Source organism: Macaca nemestrina, chromosome 19 (genome assembly GCF_043159975.1).
Source record: "Macaca nemestrina isolate mMacNem1 chromosome 19, mMacNem.hap1, whole genome shotgun sequence".
Lineage (NCBI taxonomy): Eukaryota > Metazoa > Chordata > Mammalia > Primates > Cercopithecidae > Macaca > Macaca nemestrina.
Genome location: NC_092143.1, coordinates 9,961,955 through 9,988,541, shown reverse-complemented (window position 1 = coordinate 9,988,541; position 26,587 = coordinate 9,961,955). Strand labels below are relative to the sequence as shown.

Below are 26,587 nucleotides of genomic sequence, written 5' to 3'. Positions count from 1 at the left end.
GTGGCACACACCTATAGTCCCAGCTACTCAGGAGGCTGAGGCAGGAGAATCACTTGAACCCAGGAAGCAGAGGTTGCAGCGAGCCGAGATCATGTCACTGCACTCCAGCCTGGGCAACAGAGAGAGATTCTATCTCAAAAAAAAAGAAAAAAAAAAAAAAAAGAATGTGCCTGAATAGCAAATTGTAGGACAACTACTTTAAAATAATTATTAGCAATGTGGGAGAGTAGAATATGACACCCCAAAATATGAAAGATTGTTGATCTAAAGGCCATTAATAAGAAGCCCATGTAGCAAAGCTCCCTATGCTCCCCGTATTCTCCTAAATGCAGGACATAGGCTTACGAGGACAAAGGTATCCCGCCTTCCTTTCTACCAGGGAGAATGAAGATGAACCACTGAACTCAACCATCTGGAGATGGTATAAGAGGAATCTACATGAATAAGCTTTTCTAACTAGCGTTTATCTATCATTTATTTGCACTCAACCCCATTTGCCACCCCTACAGACTAACAGTGCTTTCCTTTGTCCTGTCACTTCTCTCAAAATTTACTGTGTTTTGGTGAAGATGCTGAAGGAGCTGGAATTCAAAGCCACCTCTTTGAGAAGTACTCACTCCCTGGGTTTCTCCCATGTAGATGTGAAATATGCACGTAAATAAACTTCTGCTTTTTTCTTCCTAACCTGTCTTTTGTTACAGGGGTCCATTCCAACTAAAAACCTATAAGAGTTGAAGAAAAAAGTATTTTTCTTTCCCTACACCATTCCAGCAATTTCTAACTTTGGGTTAATACCTTCTGAAAAATAACAGTGGAAAAATAAAAGGTTTGTTAGTGATGGAAACTCTCATCTTGACCAAACTTTAGTTGAGCTCCTCTAAATTCTCTTCTCGACAAGGCCCCATCCTTGCCAAACCTGCATATCCCAGTTTTAAAAATCCTGTTAAGTCAATTTAGAGAGAATCCCCACCCTTGATATCTGATCACTTCCCATATCTAATCCACTTCCTCATCCCCACCATCCCGCAAGTGATGTCAATCACCTTGGCCCCTTTTCAGCAAGAATTCTATCAAGTCTGTTTAGCCAGAATCTCCCCTTACCCCTTATGTTTCCTCTTAGCAATTTTCTATCCACTGACCCCACCCTGCTCTTTGCTATAAATCTCCGCTGATCCATGCTGTGCTTGGAATTGAACCTGGCTCTGTACTGAGGTCTCTTGTCCTCTATTGCAATAGCTCCTGAATACAATCTGTTTCATCACTTGCTATGGTCTGAATGTTTGTGTCTTCTCAAAATTCATATATTCAAATCCTAATCCCCAATGTGGGAATTACAAAATTCTTATGTTCAAATCCTCCCACAATGTTGGGAGGTGGAGCCTTTGGCAGGCGATTAGCTCAAGAAGGAGCCTTCATGAATGGGATTTGTGCACCTACAAAAGACACGCTTTTTCTGCCACGTGGGGACAAAGCAAAAAGATGATTGTTCACAAACCAGTAAGTGAGGACCCAACCAGACACTGAATTACACCGACACCACAATAACAACTTTCATCCTTCAGAACTCTAAGAGATACCTTTCCATTGTTTATAAACTATCCAGTTTGTGGTATTTTGTTATAGCAGCCTGAACAAAGACACTACTTGAACTACTGTCACTTTCTAGTTCTCTTTAACAAAAGAAATTAGGCTTTGTAAACATCATTAACCTTAGGCCATGTGTGGTGGCTCATGCCTGTAATGTCGGCACTTTGGAAGGCTGAGGTGGGAAGATCACTTGAGGCCAGGAGTTTGAGGCCAGCCTGGGCAACATTGCAAGACCATGTCTCCACAAAAAATATTGAGCCTGGTGTGGTGGCACAACCTATAGCCCCACTACTTGGGAGGCTGATGCAGGAGGATCACTTGAGCCCAGGAATATGAGACTACAGTGAGCTATGATTGTGCCACTGCATTCCAGCCTGCGTGACAGAGGAAGACCCTCTCTAAATAAATAATAAACAAAAGTAAGTCATTAACCTTGAACATATGATCTTGTTCTAATTAAAACCTTTTTTGTATCTAGAACCTAAAAATCTTTCTAAGTGGGACTTTACATACGGCTTGAGATAAATAAACAAAACTCTGATTTGAAAACATGTGTTATAAAGTTTGTCAAAGAGTGACTAAATTAAAAGCAACTGAAAAGTTTGGCAAACTTAGTGACTCTTATATAAATAGTTCCATGTATGATCTTCAAACAAATTACTCATTCAGATTCTCATTCACAAACTGGCAATAATTTTACTAAGCACATCTGGAAATTTTGTGAACGGAAATAAAAACACTATGAAATTTATCGTCAGTCTTTTTTTCTATCATCCATTTGGTCCCATGTAAAATTAGTGTTTTCACATATATTTTTTAAAAACCAAATATGATGACATCATTAAATCCTTCATTTATTCAACAATGTTTCACTAAACACCTACTGAGTACCAGCACACTATCAGGTGCTGAAGATACAGTGGTGAATGAAGAAACCTCTGTCCTTTCAGATTTTGAAGTCTCCCATGAGAGAAAGACTTTCACAAACAATCATGTGAAGAATTACACGATTACAGTCATAATAAGGCCCATGAAAGAAAAGTAATAACAGCTGCCATTTATTGAGGATTTACTCTCAGCCCACCTCTGTGCTAAGGGTATTATATAATCATTTAATCGCCTGAGAAACCCTTGGAGGTAAGATCTGTTATGACTGTTGACAAATACTCTCTCCACCTAACTCTAGTCAGACTTCTCTTAGCCCTCTAGCCCTCCACAATCAGTGGACACCCTTGGTTTCTGTCGGTCTGCATCAGTCAGTGGTAGCAAGAATCCTGTTAAGTCAGATTACAAAGGACGTTCATCCTGAATATCTGGTCGAATTCCTTATCCCCACCATCCCCCAGGTGATGTCTGATCACCCTGGCCCGCCTTCAGCAAGAATCCTGTCAAGTTGGTTTAGCCACAATCCCCCCTTACTTCTGACGTTTCCTCTCAGTACTTTTCCAACCACTGACCCTACCCTGCTTTGTGACTATAAATGGCCACTTGTCCATGCTGTATTTAGAATTGAGCCTGGTTCTATACTGAGGTCTCTTTCGCCTATTGCAATAGTTCCTGAATAAAATCTGCACTCACAGCGTTAACTCCTGCCCTGCTCTGGTTTTATTTAACTGTGACTGGCTTCTGGTTTTATTTAACTGTGACTGGCTTCCATTTTTTTTTTTTTTTTTTTTTTTTTGGCTTGCCCTGTGCCACTGCCATCTTTACCTTACGGGAAACCCATTCCCTAGAGTTTAAGTGGGCCGCTTCATGCCTAATTCCACAGATATGTGTAGACACAGGACCCAGCCTGGTCAGCCAGAGAACCGCATTTCCCTGACGACATTTATTATTCAAGTCAGCCAGTTAGAACCTTCCCTGTGGGAAAAGGTTCCCTCTCTCCTCTGGCATCACAAACAGAGACAATCAAATGCAGAAATGGCTTCTGGTCTCTGAATGCAGGTGTGGGTTTGAATCCCAGTTCTGACAGAAATGACTAAAGACAAGTGCAATGCTTCAAAAGGCAAGATAAGAGTGGGCTGGACCTCAAGCTCCCAACACAGTGAAGAATCCCACCTCCAAGCCTGCTCTTTAGGGACCACTTAGATCTGATTAATAGGATGTCAGGGGAACCACGAGGAGAGGGAGAGGAGAGGGCCCTGGGTCTGCAGGAATCACATTAGCAGATTCACGTGTAAACCTAGAGAAGGAAAACAAATCCCGTTTCCTTTTTTTTTTTTTTTTTTTTTTTTTGAGATGGAGTTTCGCTCTTGTTGCCCAGGCTGGAGTGTGATGGCGGGATCTCAGCTCACTGCAACCTCCGCCTCCCAGGTTCAAGCGATTCTCCTGCCTCAGCCTCCAGAAAGTAGCTGGGATTACAGGCGCCCACCACCATGCCTAGTTAATTTTTGTATTTATAGTAGAGACGGGGTTTCACCATATTGGCCAGGCTGCTCTCAAACTCCTGACCTCGTGATCCAACCGCTTCAGCCTCCCAAAGTGCTGGGATTATAGCCATGAGCCACCACGCCTGGCTCAAACCCCATTTTCAATAATGGTAAATGTTGAATGTTTCCGCCAAGCCAGTAAGATAAAAGCTCCGGGCTGTATTTCACCTGATTTAAGGCAAGTAAAGAAAAAGGGCTAGGCATGATGGCTCACGCCTATAATCCTAGCACTTTGGGAAGTCGAGGGGGGCAAATCATTTGAGGTCAGCAGTTTGAAACCAGCCTGGCCAACATGGTGAAACCCCGTCTCTACTAAAATACAAAAATTAGCCGGGCGTGGTGGCACATGCCTGTAATCCCAGCAACTTGGGAGTCAGAGGCAAAAAAAAAAATCACTTGAACCTGGGAGGCGGAGGTTGCAGTGAGCTGAGATTGCACCACTGCACCCCAGCCTGGGCGACAGAGCAATACTCTTTCTAAAAAAAAAAAAAAAGAAAGAAAGAAATAGGACTTTTCCCGCTCGCTCACATGTATGTGGTTGCCAATGCGTATCTTCTTTAGCAGTAGAATGGTATTTGAGTACTAGAAGCAGTAGAGAAGGGGTTTGAATTTGGGTTTGACTTCAGAATCCCCACATACATTTCTTTTAAAAAATTTCAAACATGCTGAAAAAACACAGACTAATAGAATGGACAGCCATGTACCCACCACTGAAATTTAACAAATGTTCGCATTTCAAAGCTTTGTTTACTTTTGGGTTTTTCTTGAAGGAAGAATATGTCCTTCCCTTTTTAAGGAAAAATCCCCTTTGTATGTCTCACTGATGATTCTCCTGTCTCTGTCCCCAAGGATAACACCTACCTTAAAGTGTGTATCTTTCCAATTCATGTTTATATACTTTTGCTTTTTTTAGACAGAGTCTTACTCTGTCACCCAGGCTGGAGTGCAGTGGCACTATCTGGTTTCACTGCAACCTATGCCTCCCGGGTTCAACAGACTCTCCTGCCTCAGCCTTTCTAGTGACTGGAATTACAGGTACCCGCCACCACACCTAGCTAATTTTGTATTTTTAGTAGAGATGAAGGTTCACCATGTTAGCCAGCCTGGTCTCGAATTCCCCACCCCAGGTGATCCACCTGCCTCAGCCTCCCAAAGTGCTGGGATTACAGGCACGAACCACCACGCTCGGACTTGTGCTTTTTCTATATATGCATGTACCCATAAAAATGTATATTATTAGTTTGAATGCTTCAAACCTTACATATATGGTTTCATGCTGTATGTATTCTTCTAGAACTAGTTTTTTGTTTCACTAAATAATGTTTTTAATACATACACATGTTGATACATGTAATCTAGTTTACTCATGTTTTTGTTTAAATGGAACTCATTTGATTTATCCCATTACTCAGCTGTAGACATTTGCATTATCGCCACTGTGTTGTTTTGAGGTTTTCACTACCACAAACAGTGCTTCAATGAATAGTTCTTGTTTTCTTCATTATCTTTTTTAAAACAGGGTCTCTCTCTTTTGACCAGGCTGGAGTGCAATGTCATGGCCATAGCTTATCGCAGCCTCCAATTCCTCTAATTCCTGGGCTAAAGTAATACTCCTGCCTGAGCCTCCCAAGTAACTGGGACTACAGGTATGCACCACCATGCCTGGCTAATTTTTAAATGTTTTATAGAGATGGGATCTCACTATGTTGCTAAGGCAGGTCTTGGACTCCTGGGCTCAGATGATCCTCCTGCCTTGGAGTGGGATTACAGGTGGGATGACGGGTATGAATCACCATGCCTGACTCATTTTTTGTTTTCAGATCTTGATGGCATACATCTAAAAGTGTCAGTGCTTGGTGAAAGTGTATTTACACCTTCAAATTTACTAATATTTCAAGATTACTCTCTAAAGTGGTTAAATCATTTTGTAATTCCATCAGCATTTTTAAAGTTGTAATCCCACCACTAATTTTAAGATGAGGCCTCATCTTTTCCTTACATCCTCACAAATACTTGGTATTGTCTGACTCTGGGTTGTATAAATTTTATTCCCAGTTCCCTAGTTAGGTTAAGGATATTCTCTTTTTTTTTTTTTTTTTTTTTTTTTGAGACAGTCTTGCTCTGTCTCCCAGGCTGGAGTGTAGTGGTGTGATCTCAGCTCACTGCAAGCTCCGCCTCCCGGGTTCACGCCATTCTCCTGCCTCAGCTTCCAGAGTAGCTGGGACTACAGGCACCCGCCACCATGCCCAGCTAATTTTTTGTATTTTTAGTAGAGACGGGGTTTCACCGTGTTAGCCAGGATGGTCTTGATCTCCTGACCTCGTGATCCACCCACCTCGGCCTCCCAAAGTGCTGGGATTACAGGCGTGAGCCACTGCACCTGACCTCGAGGATAGTCTTATAAGATTTTTATCATGTTGAGTTTCTGTAAGTTGCCACTCAAGTGATTTTCCGGTTTCCTAAATAAGTCTTTTGTCTTTTGTATTTTGTGTGTGTGTGTGTGTGTGTGTGCACACGCACATTTGTCTTTTGATGTACAGTTTGGGTGTCTATGGCAGCCTCAGGCCACTTGGATGCATGGCTTACATGTCGGTTTAGGGCTCCAGAAAGAGTGATCAAGCAAAATAGGTAGAGGTCACATCCCCTTTTATGACCTAACCTCACAAGTCATGGAGTATCACTTCTACAGCATTTTATTGGTTAAAAGTGAGTCACAACAGTAATCCTAGATTCAAGGGAAAGGGATATAGGGTGTCAAAGAACTTCTGGGCTGCTTAGCTTCGTCCACCTATTGTTACTTCTTGATGATCATATGTTAAACAAGGGGTGGATTATTCATGAGTTTTCCAGGAAATGGGTGAGCAATTCCTGGAACTAAGGGTTCCTCTCCCTTTTTAGACCATATAGGGTAACTTCCTGACTTTGCCATAGCATTTTTAAATTGTCATGGTGCCGGTGAGAGTGTCTCTTAGCATGCTAATACATTATAATTAGTGCATAATCAGCAGTGACAACGACCAGCAGTCACTTTTGTTGCCATCTTGGTTTTGGTGAGTTTTGGCCTGCTTCTTTACTGCAACCTATTTTATCAGCAAGGCCTTCATAACCTGTATCTTGTGCCAACCTCCTATCTCATCCTGTGACTAAGAACACCTTAACCTCCTGGAATGTAGCCCAGTAGGTCTCAGCCTTATTTCACCTAGCCCCTATTCAACATAGAGTCACACTGGTTTGAATGCCTCTGATAGTCTCACCGGGAGGGAAAGCAGTGGTGGTAGTTCAAGACCCTGAGCTGGTCATAGGAACCCTTGTGTCTGGTTATTGGAGAGAAGAATTCTAACACCTTCCTCCATTGCTGGGTTAATAGGGGGAATTGTAGATGATATTATTCTCTATCATAGGACATACCTCCTACATTTTCTAAAGTGGCAAATACATGCTGTTGACTCATAATAATAATGAGTATTTGCTAGATTTTTGCACTAAATCTATCGGGTTACTGTCTTGGTTTGGCTGTGTCCCCAACCAAATCTCATCTTGAATTGTAGTTCCCGTAACCCCCACGTGTTGAAGGAGGGACCTTGTGAGAGGTGATTAGATCATGGGAGCAGTTCCCCCATGCTGTTCTTGTAGTAGAGAGTCAGTTCTCATGAGACCTGATGGTTTTATAAGGGGCTTTTATCCTCTTCACTCTGTACTTCTCTCTCCTGCTGCCACATGAAGAAGGACATGTTTGCTTCCCCTTCTTCCATAATTGTAAGTTTCCTGAGGCCTCCCCAGCCCTGCAGAACTGTGAGTCAATCAAACCTGTTTCCTTTATAAATTACCCAATCTCCAGTATTTCTTCACAGCAGCATGAGAAGAGACTAATACAGTTACCTGATAGTGAAAGGTTGAGTAAGCAGTCAGAGAGGACCCTGAATCCTAGAAGCAAAGAGGGCAGGCAAGAGTAAAGTAAAGCACTTTGGGAGGCCAGGGTGGGTGGATTGCTTGAAGTCAGGAGTTCAAAACCAGCCTGGCCAACGTGGTAAAACCCTGTCTCTACTAAAAATACAAAAATCAGCTCATTGTGGTGGCAGGTGCCTATAATCCCACCTACTCAGGCAGCCAAGGCAGGGGAATAGCTGGAACCCAGAAGGTGGAGGATACCGTGAGACGAGATCGTGCCACTGCACTCCAGCTTGGGCTAGAGAGAGAGACTCTGTCTCAAAAAATAATAATAAATAAATAAATTTATCTACAAGTGAGAGTCTTTGATCTGAAATAGAGAATAATGTTAAGCTCAGCTAAATGTACCAGGGACTAAGTGGGAAAAATATTTTGCTAAATATCTTTGTTTACCTTTCTGAGTACACAAACAGGTATCCACACAAACAGGTATCCACACAAACAGCACCACATATTTTCTGCCAGGTCTTAAAAATCCTCAGAGCTCACTGTTGAGGGTGGTAGACATTCGTTTGACTCTAGCTCATCCACCTAGCAGAATCTAGCTAATTGAAACAACAAAGACACTTTCCCTCAATAATTATGCTCTGGAAAGCAGGTATTTGTCACTGCTCGAAGGACACACCAGCCACACCTATATCTTGAAGTGGAGTTTTAAAAGGATTTCAGAGTCTGTTTCTCAGAAGGATGCTCTTAAATAGATGTAGAGAGGAATGGTATACTCATATTTATTCACCAAATATTGCTTGAGTATCTATTGTGTGAAAAATTATCTTTCAAGGTACTAATACAAATAATATAAAGAGAAATAAGACAAAACATCTGCATTCAAAGGAGGAGAGATGAGAAATATTGCAATTCAGGGTAGAGTGTGAAGTGGACTCTAGAAAGGACTGAACCCAAGTGAGGTTCACAAATGGGATTACATCATTTCTGGTGGGGCAAATCTGAACCTTGACTGATCGTGAGTAAGATTTTCTATTTATAAAAATAATTAGGTGGTAGGGAGTGAGAAGGAAGAAAATTCTAGGCAGACAGAAAAGTATAAATTAAGGTACATGGCTGGATCTGTTTAGAGATTGAGTTACCCATCTTGGCCCGGCAAAGTGAAGCAGAAAGAAGCAGTGAGTTGTGAGGCCGGAGAAGCAGGAGGGGGCCACTTCTCCAAGAGCTTTGGATGTCAGGTCAATGTGTCATGATCTTACCCTTAGGTGGAATTTGTGATATGAACTGGGATGATTTTGATGTTATATGAACTGGGTGGCATGATTAACAGTTGTGCCAGAACAACAGTGACGACCTGGTATTGTCCTGAACAAACTGGGATCTATGGTCACCCAATCATTGAGAAATTCTTCAAAGAAAAGTTTTGATTGGGAAGTGCCATGGCTTGAATATGGTCTCTCTGCACCAAAACTCATGTTGGGACAGCAAGTTCTCGCTCTGGAAGGACTGGACTAGTGATAAAGTGAGGCTTCCCATCGTGTTGGGTCTCTCTGATATGCACTGGCCTCCCCTTCTGCTTCTCCACCATGTTACAATGCAGCATGAAGTCCTTATCAGAAGCTGACCAAATGCAGCTGCGTGATTTTGGACCCTCAGCCTCCAGAATCATGGGCTAAATAGGCCTCTCATTTATGTTTTTATTTTATTTTACTTTTCCCAAGACAGAGTCTTGCTGTGACGCCCAGGCTGGAGTGCAGCAACGCGATCTCGGCTCACTGCACCCTCTTTCTCCCAGGTTCAAGCAATTCTCCTGCCTCAGCCTCCTGAGTAGCTGGGATTACAGGCACGTGCCACCACACCCGGCTGATTTTTGTATTTTTAGTAGAGACAGGGTTTCACCATCTTGGCCAGGCTGGTCTCAAACTCCTGACCTCAGGTGATCTGCCCATCTCAGCCTCCCAAAGTGCTGGGATTACAAGCATGAGCCACTACACCCAGCTGCCTCTCATTTAGGAATTACCCAGTCTCAGGTATTCTGTTATAGCAACAGAAAAGGGACTAAGACAGGAGCAGACTGCAGTGAGTTCATTACAGAGAACAGGCACTGAGGTTAGGCAGGCCTAGGAGCACTGTGGTCATTTCCTAGACCTACCACAATAAAATACCTTCAGCTGGGAATGGTGGCTCACACTTGTAACCCCAGCACTTTGGGAGGTTCAGACGGGCAGATCGCTTGAGTTCAGGAGTTTGAGAGCAGCCTGGGCAACACAGTGAGACCCCATCTCTTAAAAAAAATTAAAAACAAAACTAGACAGGCATGGTGGTGTGCCTGTAGTCCCAGCTACTTGGGAGGCTGAGGTGCGAGGATCACTTGAGCCCAGGACGCGGAGGTTGCAGTGAGCTGAGATCCTGCCACTGGGCAACAGAGTGAGAGCCTGTCTCTAAAATAAAATAAAATAAAATAAAATAAAATAAAATAACAAAATAATAAAGTACCTCCAACTAGGTGGCTTAACACAGTAGAAATTTATGGTTTCACAGTTCTGGATGTAGGAACTACAAAATCCAGGTGACACTGGGGCCATGCTGCCTCTGAAGGCTCTGATGAAATCCTTCCTTTCCTCTTCCCAGTTTCTGGTGTTGACAGCAATTCTTGGTGTTCCTTGAGTTGCATATGCATCGGTCTAGTCTCTGCCTCCCCAGAGTTCTTTCTGTGTGCCTTTACCTCCTCTCCCCTCCTTGTGTGTCTGTCTCTGTGCCTCTTGTCCTCTTATAAAGACACCAATCACATTGGATTTAAGGGCCCACTCTATCACAGCAGGACCTCATTTCAACTTAACAGTGGCAGAGATCACACTTCCAACGAAGTCACATTCTAAGGTTCTTGAAAGGACATGACTCTTTGTGGGACATTACGTAACCCAGGACAAGTACAATGCAAGGGAAATTTGTGTGAGTGGAGTATGGCGCCTAAACCATCAAGACAGGAAGGCAGGAACAGCAGAAGGGCAATGGGAAGGAGGGAAGGAAGTGGAGGGTGGCAAATTTTGCTTGCTTTGCAGCTTTTCACAGGGCCCCAAGAGTGCTTTCAGCACTGAGAATGTACAGTCATGCACCGAATAGTGTTTTGGTCAACTGCATACATGATTGTGATCCCATGGTAAGATTATAATGCTGTATCTTTACTGAACCTTTTCTATGTTTAAATATGTTTAGATACACAAATACCTTTGGGTTACCATTGCCTTACATAATTCAGTACAGTAACATGCAGTACAGGTTTGAAGCCTAGAAGCAATAGGCTATGCCCTACTATTCTAGGTGTGTAGTAGGCTACCTCTAGGTTTGTGTAAGTACAGTCTATCACGTTAGCACAAGAAATCACCTAGTAACACTTTTCTCAGAACATAGCACTGTCGTTAAGTGAGGTATGACCGTACTTGAATCACCAGGACTAGGATGGAAGGCTGCACACTGTAACCCACCCTGCTTCCATCCAGTTCTCTCAAGTCTAGACTTCTCTTTTTCCCCTTTTAGATGAAGGAAAGAGGTTTAATATTAGAAATCAAACAAGACTCAAAATTGGGAAATGTCACAACTTTGTCACTTGGGGCAAATCATTTGATCTCTCAGTCTGTTTCCTCCTCCTTAAAATGAGGATGTTGGATTGTTTTCATGTCTGAAAAAAGAGGATGTTGAGGATGATCAGTACGGGTGCTTCTGGCTCTATAGGCTATTGCTCTAGGAGGAAGCAGTGGAACTGTGCTCTCCTGTCACTGTTAAGAGGATAGATTTTCAATATGACTGGTGGCTATCCTCATTTTTTTTTTTTTTTTTTTTTTTTTTTTTGAGACGGAGTCTCGCTCTGTCACCCAGGCTGGAGTGCAGTGGCCGGATCTCAGCTCACTGCAAGCTCCGCCTCCCAGGTTCACGCCATTCTCCTGCCTCAGCCTCCCGAGTAGCTGGGACTACAGGCGCCTGCCACCTCGCCCGGCTAAGTTTTTGTATTTTTAGTAGAGACGGGGTTTCACTGTGTTACCCAGGATGGTCTCGATCTCCTGACCTCGTGATCCGCCCGTCTCGGCCTCCCAAAGTGCTGGGATTACAGGCTTGAGCCACCCCGCCCGGCCTTATCCTCATTTTTTAACAAGCATATCTATCGGACAGCATTTGTAATGGTAAACGACAGAAATTGGTTAATTTGAGCAAAACAGGGATTTATTAGAAGGCTTTGGGGACTGGCACCAGGATCAATTTGGTGCAGGTACCTTATTACAGTAGATGTGATCCCATTCTCTTCTAGGAGCTTTCCATGATTATATCACTTGCACCACAGTAAGCATCTGGACAAGAGTTTTTTGGTTTCTTTTTCTTTTCTTTTCTTTTCTTTTTAGGTTGGTCTTTCTTTCTTTCTCTCTCTCTTTCTCTCGTTCTCTTGCTTACTTATTGAGATAGAGTTTCGCACTGTAGCTCAGAATGGAGTGCAGTGACATGATAGTGGCTCACTGCAACCTCTGCGTCCTGGGCTCAAGCAATCCTTCAGCCTCAGCTTCCTGAACAGCTGGAACTATAGGCATGTGCCATCACACCCAGCTAACTGTTGTATTTTAAGTAGAGACAGGGTTTTGCCATGTTGCCCAGGCTAGTCTCAAATTCCCCGGCTCAAGCTAGCTTTGGCCTCCCAAACTGCTGGGATTACAGGTGTGAGCCACCACGCCCAGCCTGGTTCTTTTTGTAGACAGAGTCTTGCTCTATTGCCCAGGCTGGAGTATAGTGGTACGTTCATAGCTCACTGCAACCTGGAACTCCTGGGCTTAAGCGATCCTCCCACCTCCATACCACCATGCTCTGCTAATATTTTAATTTTTTGTAGAGCTGACATCAGGCCATGTTGCCCAGGCTGGTCTTGAATCCCTGGCCTCAAGTGAACCTCCACACCTTGGCCTCCCAAAGTGCTGCGATTACAGGTGTAAGCCTCTCTGTCTGGCCTGGGCAAGAGTTTAAGTAGGTGAGTCATTGGCATGTATCTTAGCTGTGCTGGTGTTGGTAGGGCAAAGATAAGATTTCCTCCAAAGGGAGAGTGAGGGCTGATGGAAAAAAGGGTTCAGTGGCGGACAGCCAAGAAGATATCACATGTTTATGGCCAAGAAGTGTTTGGAATTCAGCCAAGCGGAGATTTTAATAGTATATCTAGACACTAATATCTCTACACTGAAGTTGTTGCTATGTTATTGTTATCACTATTTAGTGGCAAAGGGCTCATATTCTGAAATCACAGAGGCCTAAGCCTGAATTCTAAGCTCTGCCCCATAGTAGCTGTGACTTTGGGAGAGTAAATTTCTACTTTCATACTGCAAGTCTCAGTTTCCTCATCGGTAATGTGGGCATGATGTTAATACTGACCTTACAGGATTGATACGAAAATTAAAGGCCATAACATATTCAAAAGAGCTGAATGCAAGGCCTGACTCATAAAATTTTATTACCTAGATTAGGCCCCTAGTGGTTTTTGTGCATTATTTCATGTAATCTTACAACTATTTGACATAATAAATATCAAGCTCCCTCACCTCCCTTTACAAAAATAGAAACTGAGGTTACAACTGAGAAACTTGTTTGAGGTCACACAGCTGTGTGACAAAACTGTGCTTCTGGTCCAGCTCTGCCAGACTCAGAACCCCAGGGTCTTAACCATACATTTAAGTGTCTCCTGGAAGAGTCAACTCTTCCCCATCCTGCACAGCCGCATTGCTGTGTGAAAGGCTCACTAATCCCCTGCTGCACAGCTCCTGCCAGTTGTCCTTTTTAGAAAAAATGAGACACTGGCACCCCGAGGCAGTAGGATTTGCTTCCTTTCTTTCTTTCCTTCTTTTTTTTTTTTTTGAGATGGCATCTAGCTCTGTCACTCAGGCTGGAGTGCAGTGGTGCGATTTCAGCTCACTGCAACCTCCGCCTCCCGGGTTCAAACGATTCTCCTGCTTCAGCCTCCCCAGTAGCTGGGATTACAGGCAGCTGCCACCACGTCCAGCTACTTTTTGTATTTTTAGTAGAGATGGGGTTTCACTGTGTTTGCCAGGCTGGTCTCGAACTCCTGATCTCGTGATCTGCCCGCCTCGGCCTCCCAAAGTGCTGGGATTACAAGCATGAGCCACTGTTAATTACTATTTGTTGTGTTTCCCACTAACCTCTCTGACAATTCTATTTCAACCTACATTCTCCAATCACTGTAATTAGATATTTGAGAATTGTGTTGCATTTCAATCACGGTAACAATAATGGTAGTATTTTATTAATAAATTCAAGTAAAAACTGAAGATGACAGTGTATGATACATAACAAATGACATCAACTTCGCATCACCTAAAGATACAACTTCACTGTCATTCTTGCGGAAATCTAGATTGTATATTGGACATAGGAATTAAGATTACTGTACTTGAACTTTTTTGTAACTAACAACTTTATTGAGATATAATTTGGGTACAAACTCATACCTGAACAACTTTTTAGATTTTTTTTCTAGCCCTTTTTTCTCTGTACTTTCAGTTTTCTTTTAAAAAGGTCTATACTATTCAAGAAACACAACTTTTAAAGTCCACAATAATTCTTGTTAGATTTTAATAATACTTATCTCCCCCCAAGCTTTATTGAAATACTAATGATATTCATTTTTAAACCACTTTTCATCGTAAGAGAAATACAAATTTTCCTATTGATTCTTATGGACAAAAATCAAGTTTTTGTGGTACCGCTATACATTAGTAGTATGTCCAGCCAGTTTCAAAAGAAATTAGTCATGTTTCCAACATGCAACTTGTATATCACACTACCTTGGAATTGGGCGGCACAAACAACTATTACTTGTACAAAATCTCCCTGAAAACGACTAAATGGAAAAGCAGATGGCTTGAAAAAAGGAATAAGTTTGTCTTTTTAAAAAGCGTTTTTCACAATTCAGTCGAGATGTGGGGAGGGTTTCCCCACTTGTGGCTCTGCACAGCGTGCGCGCGCGTCTGTCCTGGGGTCCCCTCCCTGCGGGGACGAGGCCGGGGTCCCTGCGCGAGCCCAGCGGACCCGGGCAGTGCAGGGGTCCGGCCGCCGGCCGCAGGGGCACAGGGACAGCAGCCGCCAAATCCGCGGGGCCGGGGGGTCAAGGAGACTATCCTTTCCGCGTTAACCGGGGCCACCCCCGCCAGAGGGAAGGCACCAAAGGAAAAACCAGGACAGGGACACTGGGGGCGGGAGGAGCGCCCGCCTGCAGGCACCAGTGGAGGGGCGCGGGGGGTAGGGATCCGGGATCTGCGCCCCGCCCGCCCCACGACCCCGGCCCGGCGCCCCACCCCTTGCAACCCCCACTTAGTGCCCGGCCCCCGCCCCACCCCGCGCGGCCCCCGGCCTCAGTCCCGCGCGCCCCGACACCCCTCCTGCGCCGCCGGCCGGAGTAGTGGGCGCGGGGCGGCCCGCTCGGCTCCTCCGCACCCGCTCCCCGCTCCGGCCGAGGCGCCGCGGCTGCGCGCCCCTCCTGGAGGAGGAGGAGGAGGAAGGAGGCGGGAGGAGGAGTTGCGGCGAGAAGGCGAGCGCGGCAGTCGCGCCGGCGCTGGGCGAGGAAGCGGAGCCGGGCCGCCTCCGGGTGAGCGTCCGGGTAGCCCGGGCGGGAGGCAGGGGCCGGGCTTCGCCGTCCGCCTTCGGCTCGTTCGCGGTGCGGGGCACCGGCCGCGGGGCTGGTTTTCGCCTCGGGGCGCAGGGGGCGGATCTGGCGCGGGCCGGGCCGGGGAGGCCGCCAGGCGCGGGGCTGCAGCGGCGGGTCTGGGGCAGCGCGAGGCCCTGCGCCGTCTCGGCGGGTGCGCGGGCGGGGGCCAGGGCCGGGGAACAGGGAACGGGGACCGGGCCCAGGCGCGGGAGCGGGGACGCGGGAACCGGGGAGCCGGGGCCTGCGCGGCCGCGGGCGGCTCTTCCCGACCCCTCGGCCTCTTCGGCCGCGGCGCGCCGGCCCGGGCCGCCGCCTTTGTTGCCCGCAGCTCGCCGGGGAGAGGCCGGGGCTCCGCGAGGCCTGGGCGGCGGCGCGGGGCTTCCGCGGCTCTGCGCCCCGGCCGGGTCCCTTCTCGGACCTCCGCGGGCTGGGGCTCGGGGTCGGGGCGCGGCGAGGCCGCAGACGCGAGGGCGGGCCTGGGGCGCGGCGCTGGGACTCGGGGACGCCCCCGCCCCACCGCGAGGTCGCGCCGGCGCTGGTGGAGGTGCAGGCCGGGGCTGCTCTGCCGCTGAAGGTGCCGCCGGCCGGCAGCGCACTCACCCGGGTATAGGGAGGAGACGATTGTGGAATTTAAACCGCTCCTGGGACCGACACGGGCCTGAATTTTCAGTTTGCTTCGGGAGTTGGCAACTTCAGGTACACCCCTGTGGCTCACGGAGCAGAATTATGGACGTTTCTCAGGGGCAGGTCCTGGCACAAAACTTGGGATGTATGCGGTAATGTGTGCGCCAACTTGTCGTTCAGTTGAAATGTGAAATTGGGGTTCCCGTCCCCACTGTTTGGAATGAAGGGCCAGGTGGGAATATGTGGCAGAACTCAGTCTTCCGGTAGCAAAAGAAATAATGTTGAATTCATTTCAACAAATGTTTCTACAACGTCTGCCCGGATAAGGCAACATGCACTGTGCTTGAGGACAGAGAACACAGTAATGACAGAAATAACGTGAATTACACACACTGAACGTCTCCCAGAGACGTTTTAAATTTACTGTGTTCCTTGGGATACATTTGGTTACATTTGATACATTTGGAATCAAACAAAAGTAAACGGTCTACTTCAAGATGAAATATCTGACATCTTCTCAGCCACAGAAGGTAGCAATTTATCTTGACTTTTTTTTAACCAACTGCCACAACGTTAAATCCATTTAGCTTACTTGAATGAATGAATTTTAAGTGGAATATTTAATGTTGTGGACAGTCAGCCTTACTTAAAAACACGAGTGGCATTGCTCACCAGGTTTCACAAAAACCGGAAAAAAGTCTGTAATACTTTCCTGTGGGCTTTCTAATTTCTCCTCCTAGTGGATTTTGTGCACGCGTGGATATGGTAAGGTCTAGGATCCTTTCAGCTCTAAACTAAATATGTGGCCTTAACCCTTTGGTTCCATCACCCTCCCTAAGCCTGCCTTGGTGCCTTGGAGGAAGCTGGTTGGTGGACAGTGGATTTGATAAGGATTCCTGGAAGAACTTCTATCTGGAGTTTGACCCGAGCTTGCTTTCCGCTTGTGCCTGGGTAAGGATGAGCCAGGTATTCACCTGAATGTATATTTTTAAAACTCCATTCAGCATCTCTTTTGAAACACTTTTTCTCTCTTACCTTTATCGTTATCTTTTAAATTACCCTCTAAATTGGTAGTCTTGCCCCTTTCTCTTCAGCAGGGCCTCCGACCCAAGGGCACACCCTCAGGTCATCCCATGACCTCCTCTCGTGGTGCCCCCCTACCCCCTGCCCACAGGGAGTGGCAGGGAAGGAATTTGAGAGCCATTGACTGGGCGTAGGGTGGAAAATGGTGCTGTATTGACTGCGTTTCTAGTCATTTTGCCTTCCAATGTTTTTCTTCATTCTTGCATTAGAACTGGAAAAGGTGCTCTTTTTAATGGCCCTTTTTTTTTTTTTAGGAAACAGAAAGCAAGAATCTTGTTTTTTGTTTTATCTCTGTCACCCAGGGTAGAGTGCAGTGGTGCAATCATGGCTCACTGCAGCCTTGAACTCCTGGGCTCAAGTGATCCACCTCCCTCAGCCTCCCTTGGACTATAGACATGTGCCACCGAACTTGGCTGATTGTTTTTTGGAGAGGTGAGGTCTTGCTATGTTGCCAAGGCTGGTCTCAAACTCTAGGCCTCAAGATCCTCTCACCTCAGCCTCCCAAAGCTCTGGGATTACAGGCATGAACCACCACACCCAGCCTGCAAGTGTCCCCTTAAGCCTGTCTTGTGTAATTACACTCCTCAGAAAACTCCTTGCTAGTTTTCTCCATTGTGGCCAGTTTTCAGGAAACTTTTGGGTTATTGATCATATCTTTTAGTTTGCTCGTAGAGATGTGATCTCATTTAAAAGTCCAAACATATAGATGGTCCCCAATTTTGAACTTTTTGACTTTTTGATGGAGCAAAAACGATACACATTCAGTATGCATCTCGACTTAGATCCAGATAAATCCACTGTGAGTTTTGACTTTAAGATACTTTCAATTTATCGTGGGCTTATTGGGATGCAATTACTGTTATTCTCTTGAAAATATGCACTATGAGAAAGGATAATACACACATAAATGCATATGTATTTGGAAGCGTGAGGTCAAATACTTCATTTATAATCCAGTATAGCTAATGGATGTGTATACATTCTATTTTAATGCTTAATAAAGTTAGATAAACAAACTAAAAAGATCTCCTTTTGCTGTTTTCTGTTTATTTCATCCTTTGTAGGAAGTGAGAATTGTCTATTATAGTTCTCTGGCCTCATCCCTGACCTCTTCCAATTCTGAAAATTATATTTTCATCTGTGGTGCCGAAGTACTTTTGTAAAATTATTCATTTTACAAGGGAGAAATTCCTAATACTAGTATATGTCATAAAAAGGAGAAACTTTCTTATATGGATAGATTGATAGTAATAATTCTTCAGCTGTTAAAAGAGGAATAACATAAGACGTGTTTGATATTGAAGTGAAATTGTCATTAATGTTTTTATGGGTAATTAAGTATGCTGTTTGGCGTGTTGGTTTAGCTAATAAGTCGTGATGGCTTTAGGACTGAGAACACAGTTTACTTAAACTGATTTCAGGTCTTTACCCACCCATACAAACATTAAATTTTACTTAGTTGGGGCAGTTACTTTTAGGTGGCCATTGGTCTTGATGTTTTGAGAACAAACATACTTAGAGAAAGTCACGTAAGATTTCAGTTCCCACCTTGCACACTCTGGACATGTTGGGGGCATCCATTTACCAGCTCTGTGACCTTGAACACGTTGTATATGCCCTCTGAGTCTTATTCCTCAACTGGGGCTAAAGTGGGGATAATTTATCTCACAATGTTGTAATGAATATGTATTTATGGTAAAATCCAAACTCTTGTTTTGCTTTGTTTTGAGACGGGGATCTCGCTCTGGATGCCCAGGCTGGAGTGCGGTGGCACCATCAGGACTCACTACAGCCTCAACCTCCCAGGTTCAAGCTATCTTCCCACCTCAGCACCCCCTCCGCCAGTAACTGGGACCACAAGTGCATGCCTCCATGCCCAGCGGATTTTTTTATTTTTTGTAGAGAGGGGGTCTCCCTATGTTGCCCAGGTTGGTCCTGAAGTCATGGACTCAGGTGATCCTCCCACCTTTGCCTCCCAAATTGTTGGGATTGCAGACGTGAGCCACTGTGCCCAGCCAAAAATCCAAACTCTTTCTCATCGACTGTAGCATTTCTGCCGAGTTCTGAAATGTGTTTTCATTTCTCCCTAGTTCTCATCTTGAACAACCATCTCTGCCTTAACCAGGGTTCTGCCCTAGCCTTTCTGTTCCTCAGCAATCTGAGCTGCTTCCTGCTTCGCCACCTTTGACACAGGCGTTCTGTTTGCCTCCAGTGTCCTTCGGTGGCTCCTGTGGTGGGTTCATTGTCAGATCTTAATGCCAGTGTCACCGCCTCAGAGCATCACCACCTCAGAGAAGGCTTCTTCGACTACCTTACAGCTCCTTCAGTAATCCCAAGTAATTGATTGTATGGTTCCTTCCTGACCTCTGCTGTTACCTGTAATTACTTGGTTTACTTGTTTCTGCTGTTCCCCCGCCACCCCAAATAAGTTCTATGAGGCCAGAATGTCTACTGCGGTCCCCTTTTCTGTGTGCCTGACACATCCCAGGGGGCCTAGCCGCTGAGTAGGAGGGTTGTGGGTATACAGAAAGTACTTGCAGTTTTCATGTTGTGATCTACACCTTAAAGGCAGAGACACGCTGTGTGCGTGTTGGAAAGTTGTTGGTGTTTCATGTCGTTTGTCCTTTTCTGAGCCGCACTGCTTGCCTAGCTGAGGAAATCGTAGCACTAGTAAAATCAAAGTCCTTATCGTTACATGGCCCCAACAGCCCTGCAGAGAGAACTGTCACTGCCCTTAGAGGCATGATGTGTGTCTGAGTGACTCGAGTACCAGACTGACTCGCAGTGTAGACGCCCAGATCTCCTTCACTTCTGAAAGTATAGTCATGTAGAGTGTGTAGAAAGTCACCATCCCAAAACGCATTTCCCCTGCTTACATAGCTTAGTAAAGTGAAACCTCAGTTATCTGGAACCTCCTGGTATCCTCAGTTTTCTGGTGTAGAATTAAGCCAGAAGGAAAAACTCCTTTGGAATTAGAAAAGCCGGAGACTTAGAAGCCCTCCGTGCTAAGGAATGCAGTCTCTCATGGGGATGCAGATCTAGGTTTGAATTTCAGCACTTCAATTTTATAGGGTAGATTTTTAAAAAAAAAAACAAACTTAAAAGGTTTTGTTCCTTTACATATATAATAATGATGATGTTTCTCTCAGAGCTGGTGTAATAATGGAATGAGATAGCTGGGCGCGGTGGCTCATGCCTGTAATCCCAGCACTTTGGGGGGCCAAGGCGGGCAGATCAGGAGGTCAGGAGTTTGAGACCAGCCTGGCCAACATAGTGAAACCCCGTGTCTACTAAAAATACAAAAATTAGCCGGGCATGGTGGCACGCGCCTGTAGTCCCAGCTCCTCAGGAGGCTGAGGCAGGAGCTTGAACCTGGGAGTTGGAGGTTGCGGTGAGCCGAGATCGCGCCACTGCACTCTAGCCTGGGCAACAGAGTGAGACTCTGTCTAAAAAAAAAAAAAAAGAAAGAAAGAAGAAGAAAATGGAATGAGATAATGCATGTTATTGTATTAATTAAGTGCCTGAAATATAACAAGTGCTAATACTTTAACACTAGTATTCTGCTCCTTAATCTGACTGCTTTTGACTAGTCAGATTATGTTTTAAAATAATAGTAATAATTCCTATTTAAAGTAATTATTACTATTAATATTATTACTATTAATTCTTTTCTGTGTCCCTGACATATCCCAGGGGGACTGGCCACTGAGTCTTTTTCTTGTCAGTTTTTTGTTGTTGTTGTTGTTATTGTTGTTCTTTGGAGGGGAATTCCCTCAATTTTTCTTTTATTGGATATTTTTTTGGCTGTGGGAGTTTTGTTTTCTAACTGTTCTCTTCACCCCCTCTTTTATAATATATAATATTATGATAGTAATAATTCCTAAAGTAATTCTTACTATCAATTTAAAACATAATCTGACTAGTCAAAAGTAGTATTCTGATTAATCAGCCACACCTGTGTTAGACTTGCGTGTTTTTGTTAAGGAAGCCTAATGTGAGAAAAAGGTTTGAGACCAAAGGAGCAAGAGAAATGGAAATGAAAGCAGGGAGTGAATGGGCGTCTTCCGAAGGATTGCTAGTGCAGGCTGCTGGACTGGTAAGGATTACAGGTGGTCACAGTGTTAGCAGCAATTGCCTGGCTTGGCTCTGGGGTCACTGCAGTTCATTGGTGGGAGACCGAGAACAAAAAGGATGCCACACTTTGCCTTCTCTGCAGAGCCTTCTGCTCTGATTATGTTTGTTCTGATACTGTTTTATCACTCTTAACAGCCAACACACTAAAATACTTTAAAATTATTAAAAGGGCATCACACTTGGAGACTGGGGAGTGATCATTATCTCACTTTCCATAGCGTTGGACTCTTGAATATAGAGAAGAAAAGAAAGAAGACAGGATATATCTGAGGGCCTGGGAGGCAGGCAGTGACCTGAACATCAGTAAGTCCTAATGGTGTCATTATGCCATCCTGAAATTTTCCAGCAGATAAATTTGGTCATCTGGAGAGGCATCCATTTATATACAGCAGTTTGTGACAGTCTGGGATTGTACTTAATATACACACTTGTGCTTAAAATACCTTTTTGAAGTTAGAGGACTGTATGGCTCCTATTAGATAAGATTTCCATCAGAAACAATTTCAATAGTTCAGTGTTAATCTTTAGAATTATCTAGACAAGGTGTTTTTAACTCAGCGATCTGGGTAGCCAATTATTTGGTGCTGTTTACGGTGGCACTTAGTGATTTTTGTGGTACACGTTGTTCTGACTATATCAGTAATATGCTAGATGGTTGAAGCAGCTGGGTTAGCATGCTTTTAAAGTCAGATGAATTCTTACTGGTAGATTTTTACTGTGTCTGTATGTTACTTGTTTAAAGTTTGTTGTGATGTTTATAATGTGTTTGTTTTTAAAGCTTAATTTTGGTTTTAAGTAACATATTACCATCCCTCAGACAATAGTCATTTTTGTTTGTTGACATTGCTTTTGAAGTTAAAAAAAAAGTGACATATTTAGGGAATAACATTATTGCCAAATATCACAGACTGGCAGAAAATGTAAGCAAATACCAAAGCAGAGAATTACAGTAGGGTTTTAGTGATTTTATACATTTGCAGCAGAATTACTGCATTTTAGAGCTAGAAGGAACTCCTCTGATTATAGATTATCTTTGTCCTTGCACAGATGAGGAAATTGGGTCTAAGCAGGGTGTCATCTGCCCAGAGTCACACACCACATTAGTAGTCGATTTCAGAATGGACTCTGGTGTGTGCAGCCCTTCTTCCTGTTGATGCTGAAGGTTTTAATTTAATCCTGGGAGCTGGGGAATTTGGATTTGTGTCTTCATGGAGGATATTACAGTTGAGCTGGCTCTTGCAGGGTGACGTGTGTGTGATTGGAGAAAGATACAGAAGGCAGGGACAGTATCTGAAACAGGGCGAATCGCAGGAGACTCTACCATCAACTTAGAAATTCTTCTCTCCTTCCCAAGTGGGGTTCCTTGTTTTCTGTTCCTTAGTTTACCTCCTTGATACGATGAAGCTCATCCTCCTAGTGACTTCTGTGAAAGGTGATGGGGAGGATGATACTGTTTTTCTGAGCCTTGTGTGTCAGAAAATGTCTGTGTTCTAAGTATCGGGTGTACGCCTGGCTGTATAAAATTCCAGGTTAATATTTTAGTTCAGATAGAATAAGTTATTTGGCAGTGACAAATTAACTCTGAAATCTCAGTGCATGAATAGAGGTCTGTGTCTTGCTTTCGCAAAGTCTGCGGTGGGCGCCACCTCCCTGGGCCTCTTCCTTTGGGTCTAGTCTGCTTTCACCTACAGTTCCTGTCTGTTGCCCCCATGGCAGATGTGGGTGTATCTGCAGGTCGCATGCTGGTGACCATAGGCCAGAACCAGGCCTAGTCCCTGCAAGAATGCCAGACACGTGCAGGGGCACAATGAGAGTCATTGAACTGTCAGTGGGGGTCACAGTTGTAAGTGTGTTTCCTCTTGGAATTTTGCAGGCATTGCTCCGTTGTCTTCCGGTTTTCAGTGTTACTGTTAAGTCACGTGCCGCCAGTTTGCCGGGCATTTGTAAGCCATTTCTTTTCTCGCTGGAAGCTTTTGGGGGAGTTTCGTGTTATCGCCTAAATACTAACATTTTACCATGGTGGGTCTGGTGATTGTTCTTTTCTACTTTGGATGTGCCGAGCATTCCACAGAGCTTTTCAGTCTGTAAACTTGTGTTTTTCAGTTCTAGGAAAACTATTAAATGACTTTTATAATGTCTTCCCTTTCCTTTTCTCATTCCTTTTTTTTTTTTTTCCTGTCTTAAGCTCTTCTTCATTGGACATAGGAACTCCTAAATCCATCTATTTATTTTCTTAGCTTTTTTCTCCATTTTTCTTGTCAGTTTTTGTCGTTGTTGTTCTTTGGAGAGGAGTTCCCTCAGTTTTTCTTTTATTGGATATTTACTTTTTGGCTGTGGGAGTTTTGTTTTCTAACCGTTCTCCTCACCCCTTCTTTTTTAAACAAATAGCATCCGCCTCGGGGTTCATATTTGTGAAACCTTTTCTCAGGCTGGTTTTTCATTGTCTTCCTTTCCAGCAGTCTTAGATTTTGGTTTACCCCAGTTTGTTTTAGCCACTTAACACTGTTGTCATCTGCCTTAATTCCCTTTGTGATTTTCTTCGTTCCTGTGTTTTTGGGGAATGATGGAGATAAAGAAGTGTATGTTTAATCAGGAGGGTTTTTTTTTTTCCTTTTTTTAAACAGTTTTCGTTTGTTTTGCTAGCATCAATGAATAGTAAACTCTTCGTTTTTGGGGAAAAACCACATCTATTTTTTTCTTTAAATAAAGGTAGTGTTTTCATTTAGTGCTGTCATGAAGCCACATCTGTGTCACTGAGTTCAATTAACTTAGTTGATGAAATGCTTGCTGATCTGTAGTGGGTAACATAATTATTTTAATTTGGACTATTTTAAAAGCATCAAGAGATCACATCTTTGGGAACCCATAATAAATGGTTACTTGTGGCAATCAAATTATTGTTTTACAATGGAAGTAATCTTTTCATTTTGTAAGATTTTTATATTTTTTGCTTAATAGAGATATATTATTAAATTGAATAATTATTGCTTTCCAAGATTCCCTTCAGCTCTAATGATCAGTGAATGAAGTTTACGTTGGCTCTTAATGTACATTTAATAGCAAATTTCATGTGGATTACTTTTTGTACCCCAAATCTGCTATTTAAAATTCCATTCTTCATTTGGATGTGCTTTAGAAATGAGGAAAAGAGTATTTTAACTGAAAACTCATGTTCTCTACTGCAAATTGAATGACAAAATCTTGTATGTTCTATGTGAAAGCATTTGAATAATGGACAAATTGCTCTTTAAATTAGAGCTTTTGTGTTGCTCTGAAGGCTCTGAGAGCAGTCATAACAGTTGTGTTACTTTTCAGTTATTTTTATATGCATGTTGCCTTTCAGAAGTTAGATATTTTTGCTTTAGTAGTTCATTACATTTAAGATATTGTAATATATAAACAAATTACTTTTAATCTTGAAAAAATAAAAAAGCAATGAAGAAACTTCATTAAAACACTTTGCTACAGTACAGAATAAAAACAAAACATCTTTGTTCATAGTTTGTCAAATTCTGAAAGAATCTTACCTACTTGGTAGTTTATAATTCATGAGGTCATTCTTTTTCATAGGCAATGAATGTGGTGAGATTTTTAGGGAATTTGCTATATTTGTAGTTAAAATAATTTTGTTGACATTAAAATGTTAAATAATTGTTTTTTGATTTGTCATTGTCAGCTATGATCATATATAGGTGAATGGAATTAAAAGAACTATATATGAGATAGTATTTTACATTTATCATTCTGGAGGTCAGGATGTATTACATATATATTATATCAGAATGTATTACAATAGCTGTTTCTAAAACACCAACTGTAATTATACCTTAGCCAATAAGGTTGCAGATGTGGACATTATTAAGGATCTTACTATTAGTAAGTCGGGGTGCTGTATTTTCAGTGTGCAAATGATTTCCATTATCAATGTTGCCCAGGTCTCCACTGATTTTAGAGTTAAGATACCTATATTAATTTGTGGAAAAGTGTCATAGTTATTTTATAGGAGACCCAGGCCTGATACACACAGTGGTAAAGATAAAAGGCCGATTTATTTCTAGTGATGTGTTTCCAACACCAACAACGACTTCTTTCAACATGAAAACCGAGTGTCCTGGCCGGGTATGGTGGCTCATGCCTATAATCCCAACATTTTGGGAGGCCGAGGTGGGTGGATCACTTGAGGTCAGGAGTTCAAGACCAGCCTGACCAATGTGGCAAAACCCTGTCTCTCCTAAAAATACAAAAATTAGACGGGCATGGTGGCACACGCTGTAATCCCACCTACTTGGGAGGCTGAGGCAGGAGAATCGCTTGAACCTGGGAGGCAGAGGTTGCAGCGAGCCGAGATCATGCCATTGCACTCCAGCCTGGACAGCAAGAGCAAAACTTGTCTTTAAAAAAAAAAAAAAAGAAAGAAAGAAAACCGAGTGTCCAATGTTTCAGTTAATTCAGACACTACCCAGAGTAAGTACAGTCCTCACAGGCAACAGGCTGAGTCCCATAAGACTGCCCCGGCCTCAGATACCAGTCGCAAGTCCCAGGCCTCTCACATTTCTGACTGACTGGTTACAAATCAGCAGTTCCCACTACCTCATCAGATTAGATAATTTGCTGGGATAAAACTCAGGAAAACATTATTATAAAGGGCACAGCTCAGCAACAGCCCAGTAGAAGAGGTGCACGGAACAAGCACGGGGGGACGTGGAGCTTCTGTGCCCTCCTAGGGTGGCCTCCTGCCCAGCTCGCCCTTGTGTGCACAAGGTCCCCAAATCTCGTGGTTAGAGTTTCTGTAGAACTCAATCTCTAATCCTTTCCTTTTCTCTTCAGGATAGGGACTGAGGGTCAGGGCTAAAAGTTCCACACTCTAGGCCCTGGGTCTCTGGGTGACCAGCCCCATCCTGAGGCTGTCTAGGAGGGCTCCTTTTAATCACAGCATTAGCATTAACAGTTGTGATTGAAAGGGGCTTGTTTTGAACAACAAAAAACATTTCTATCTCAGGAAATCCCAAAGATTTAGGAACTGTGCCAGGAACTAGGGACAAAGATGCAATATTTCTTATATCACATTTCTTTGAATTGGTTAAGTGCAAATAAGACAATGAAAAATAATATAGTTTAACCATTTATATAACACTTGTGTTAGGTA

The 26,587-nt window shown here is 43.7% G+C and overlaps 1 protein-coding gene and 1 long non-coding RNA gene across 4 annotated transcripts in view; one reads left to right on the top strand and one right to left on the bottom strand.

Annotated features, from left to right (window-relative positions):
* LOC105476944 (uncharacterized) overlaps positions 1 to 16,286 on the bottom strand; it is an 84,277-nt gene extending 67,991 nt beyond the window's left edge. For both annotated transcript variants that reach the window (XR_011616809.1, XR_984348.1), the window contains exon 1: positions 16,201 to 16,286. This is a non-coding gene — a long non-coding RNA (uncharacterized lncRNA). The remainder of the gene's footprint in view (positions 1 to 16,200) is intronic.
* LOC105476945 (suppressor of cytokine signaling 6) overlaps positions 16,209 to 26,587 on the top strand; it is a 122,269-nt gene continuing 111,890 nt past the window's right edge. Inside the window, exons 1-2 of one of the 2 annotated variants that reach the window (XM_011733253.3) lie at positions 16,209 to 16,296; positions 17,064 to 17,175. The gene's annotated coding sequence lies outside the window, so the exon portion shown is untranslated. Of the gene's footprint in view, positions 16,297 to 16,347; positions 17,176 to 26,587 lie in introns of those variants that run through there. The other variant, XR_011616806.1, reaches the window with a different exon arrangement.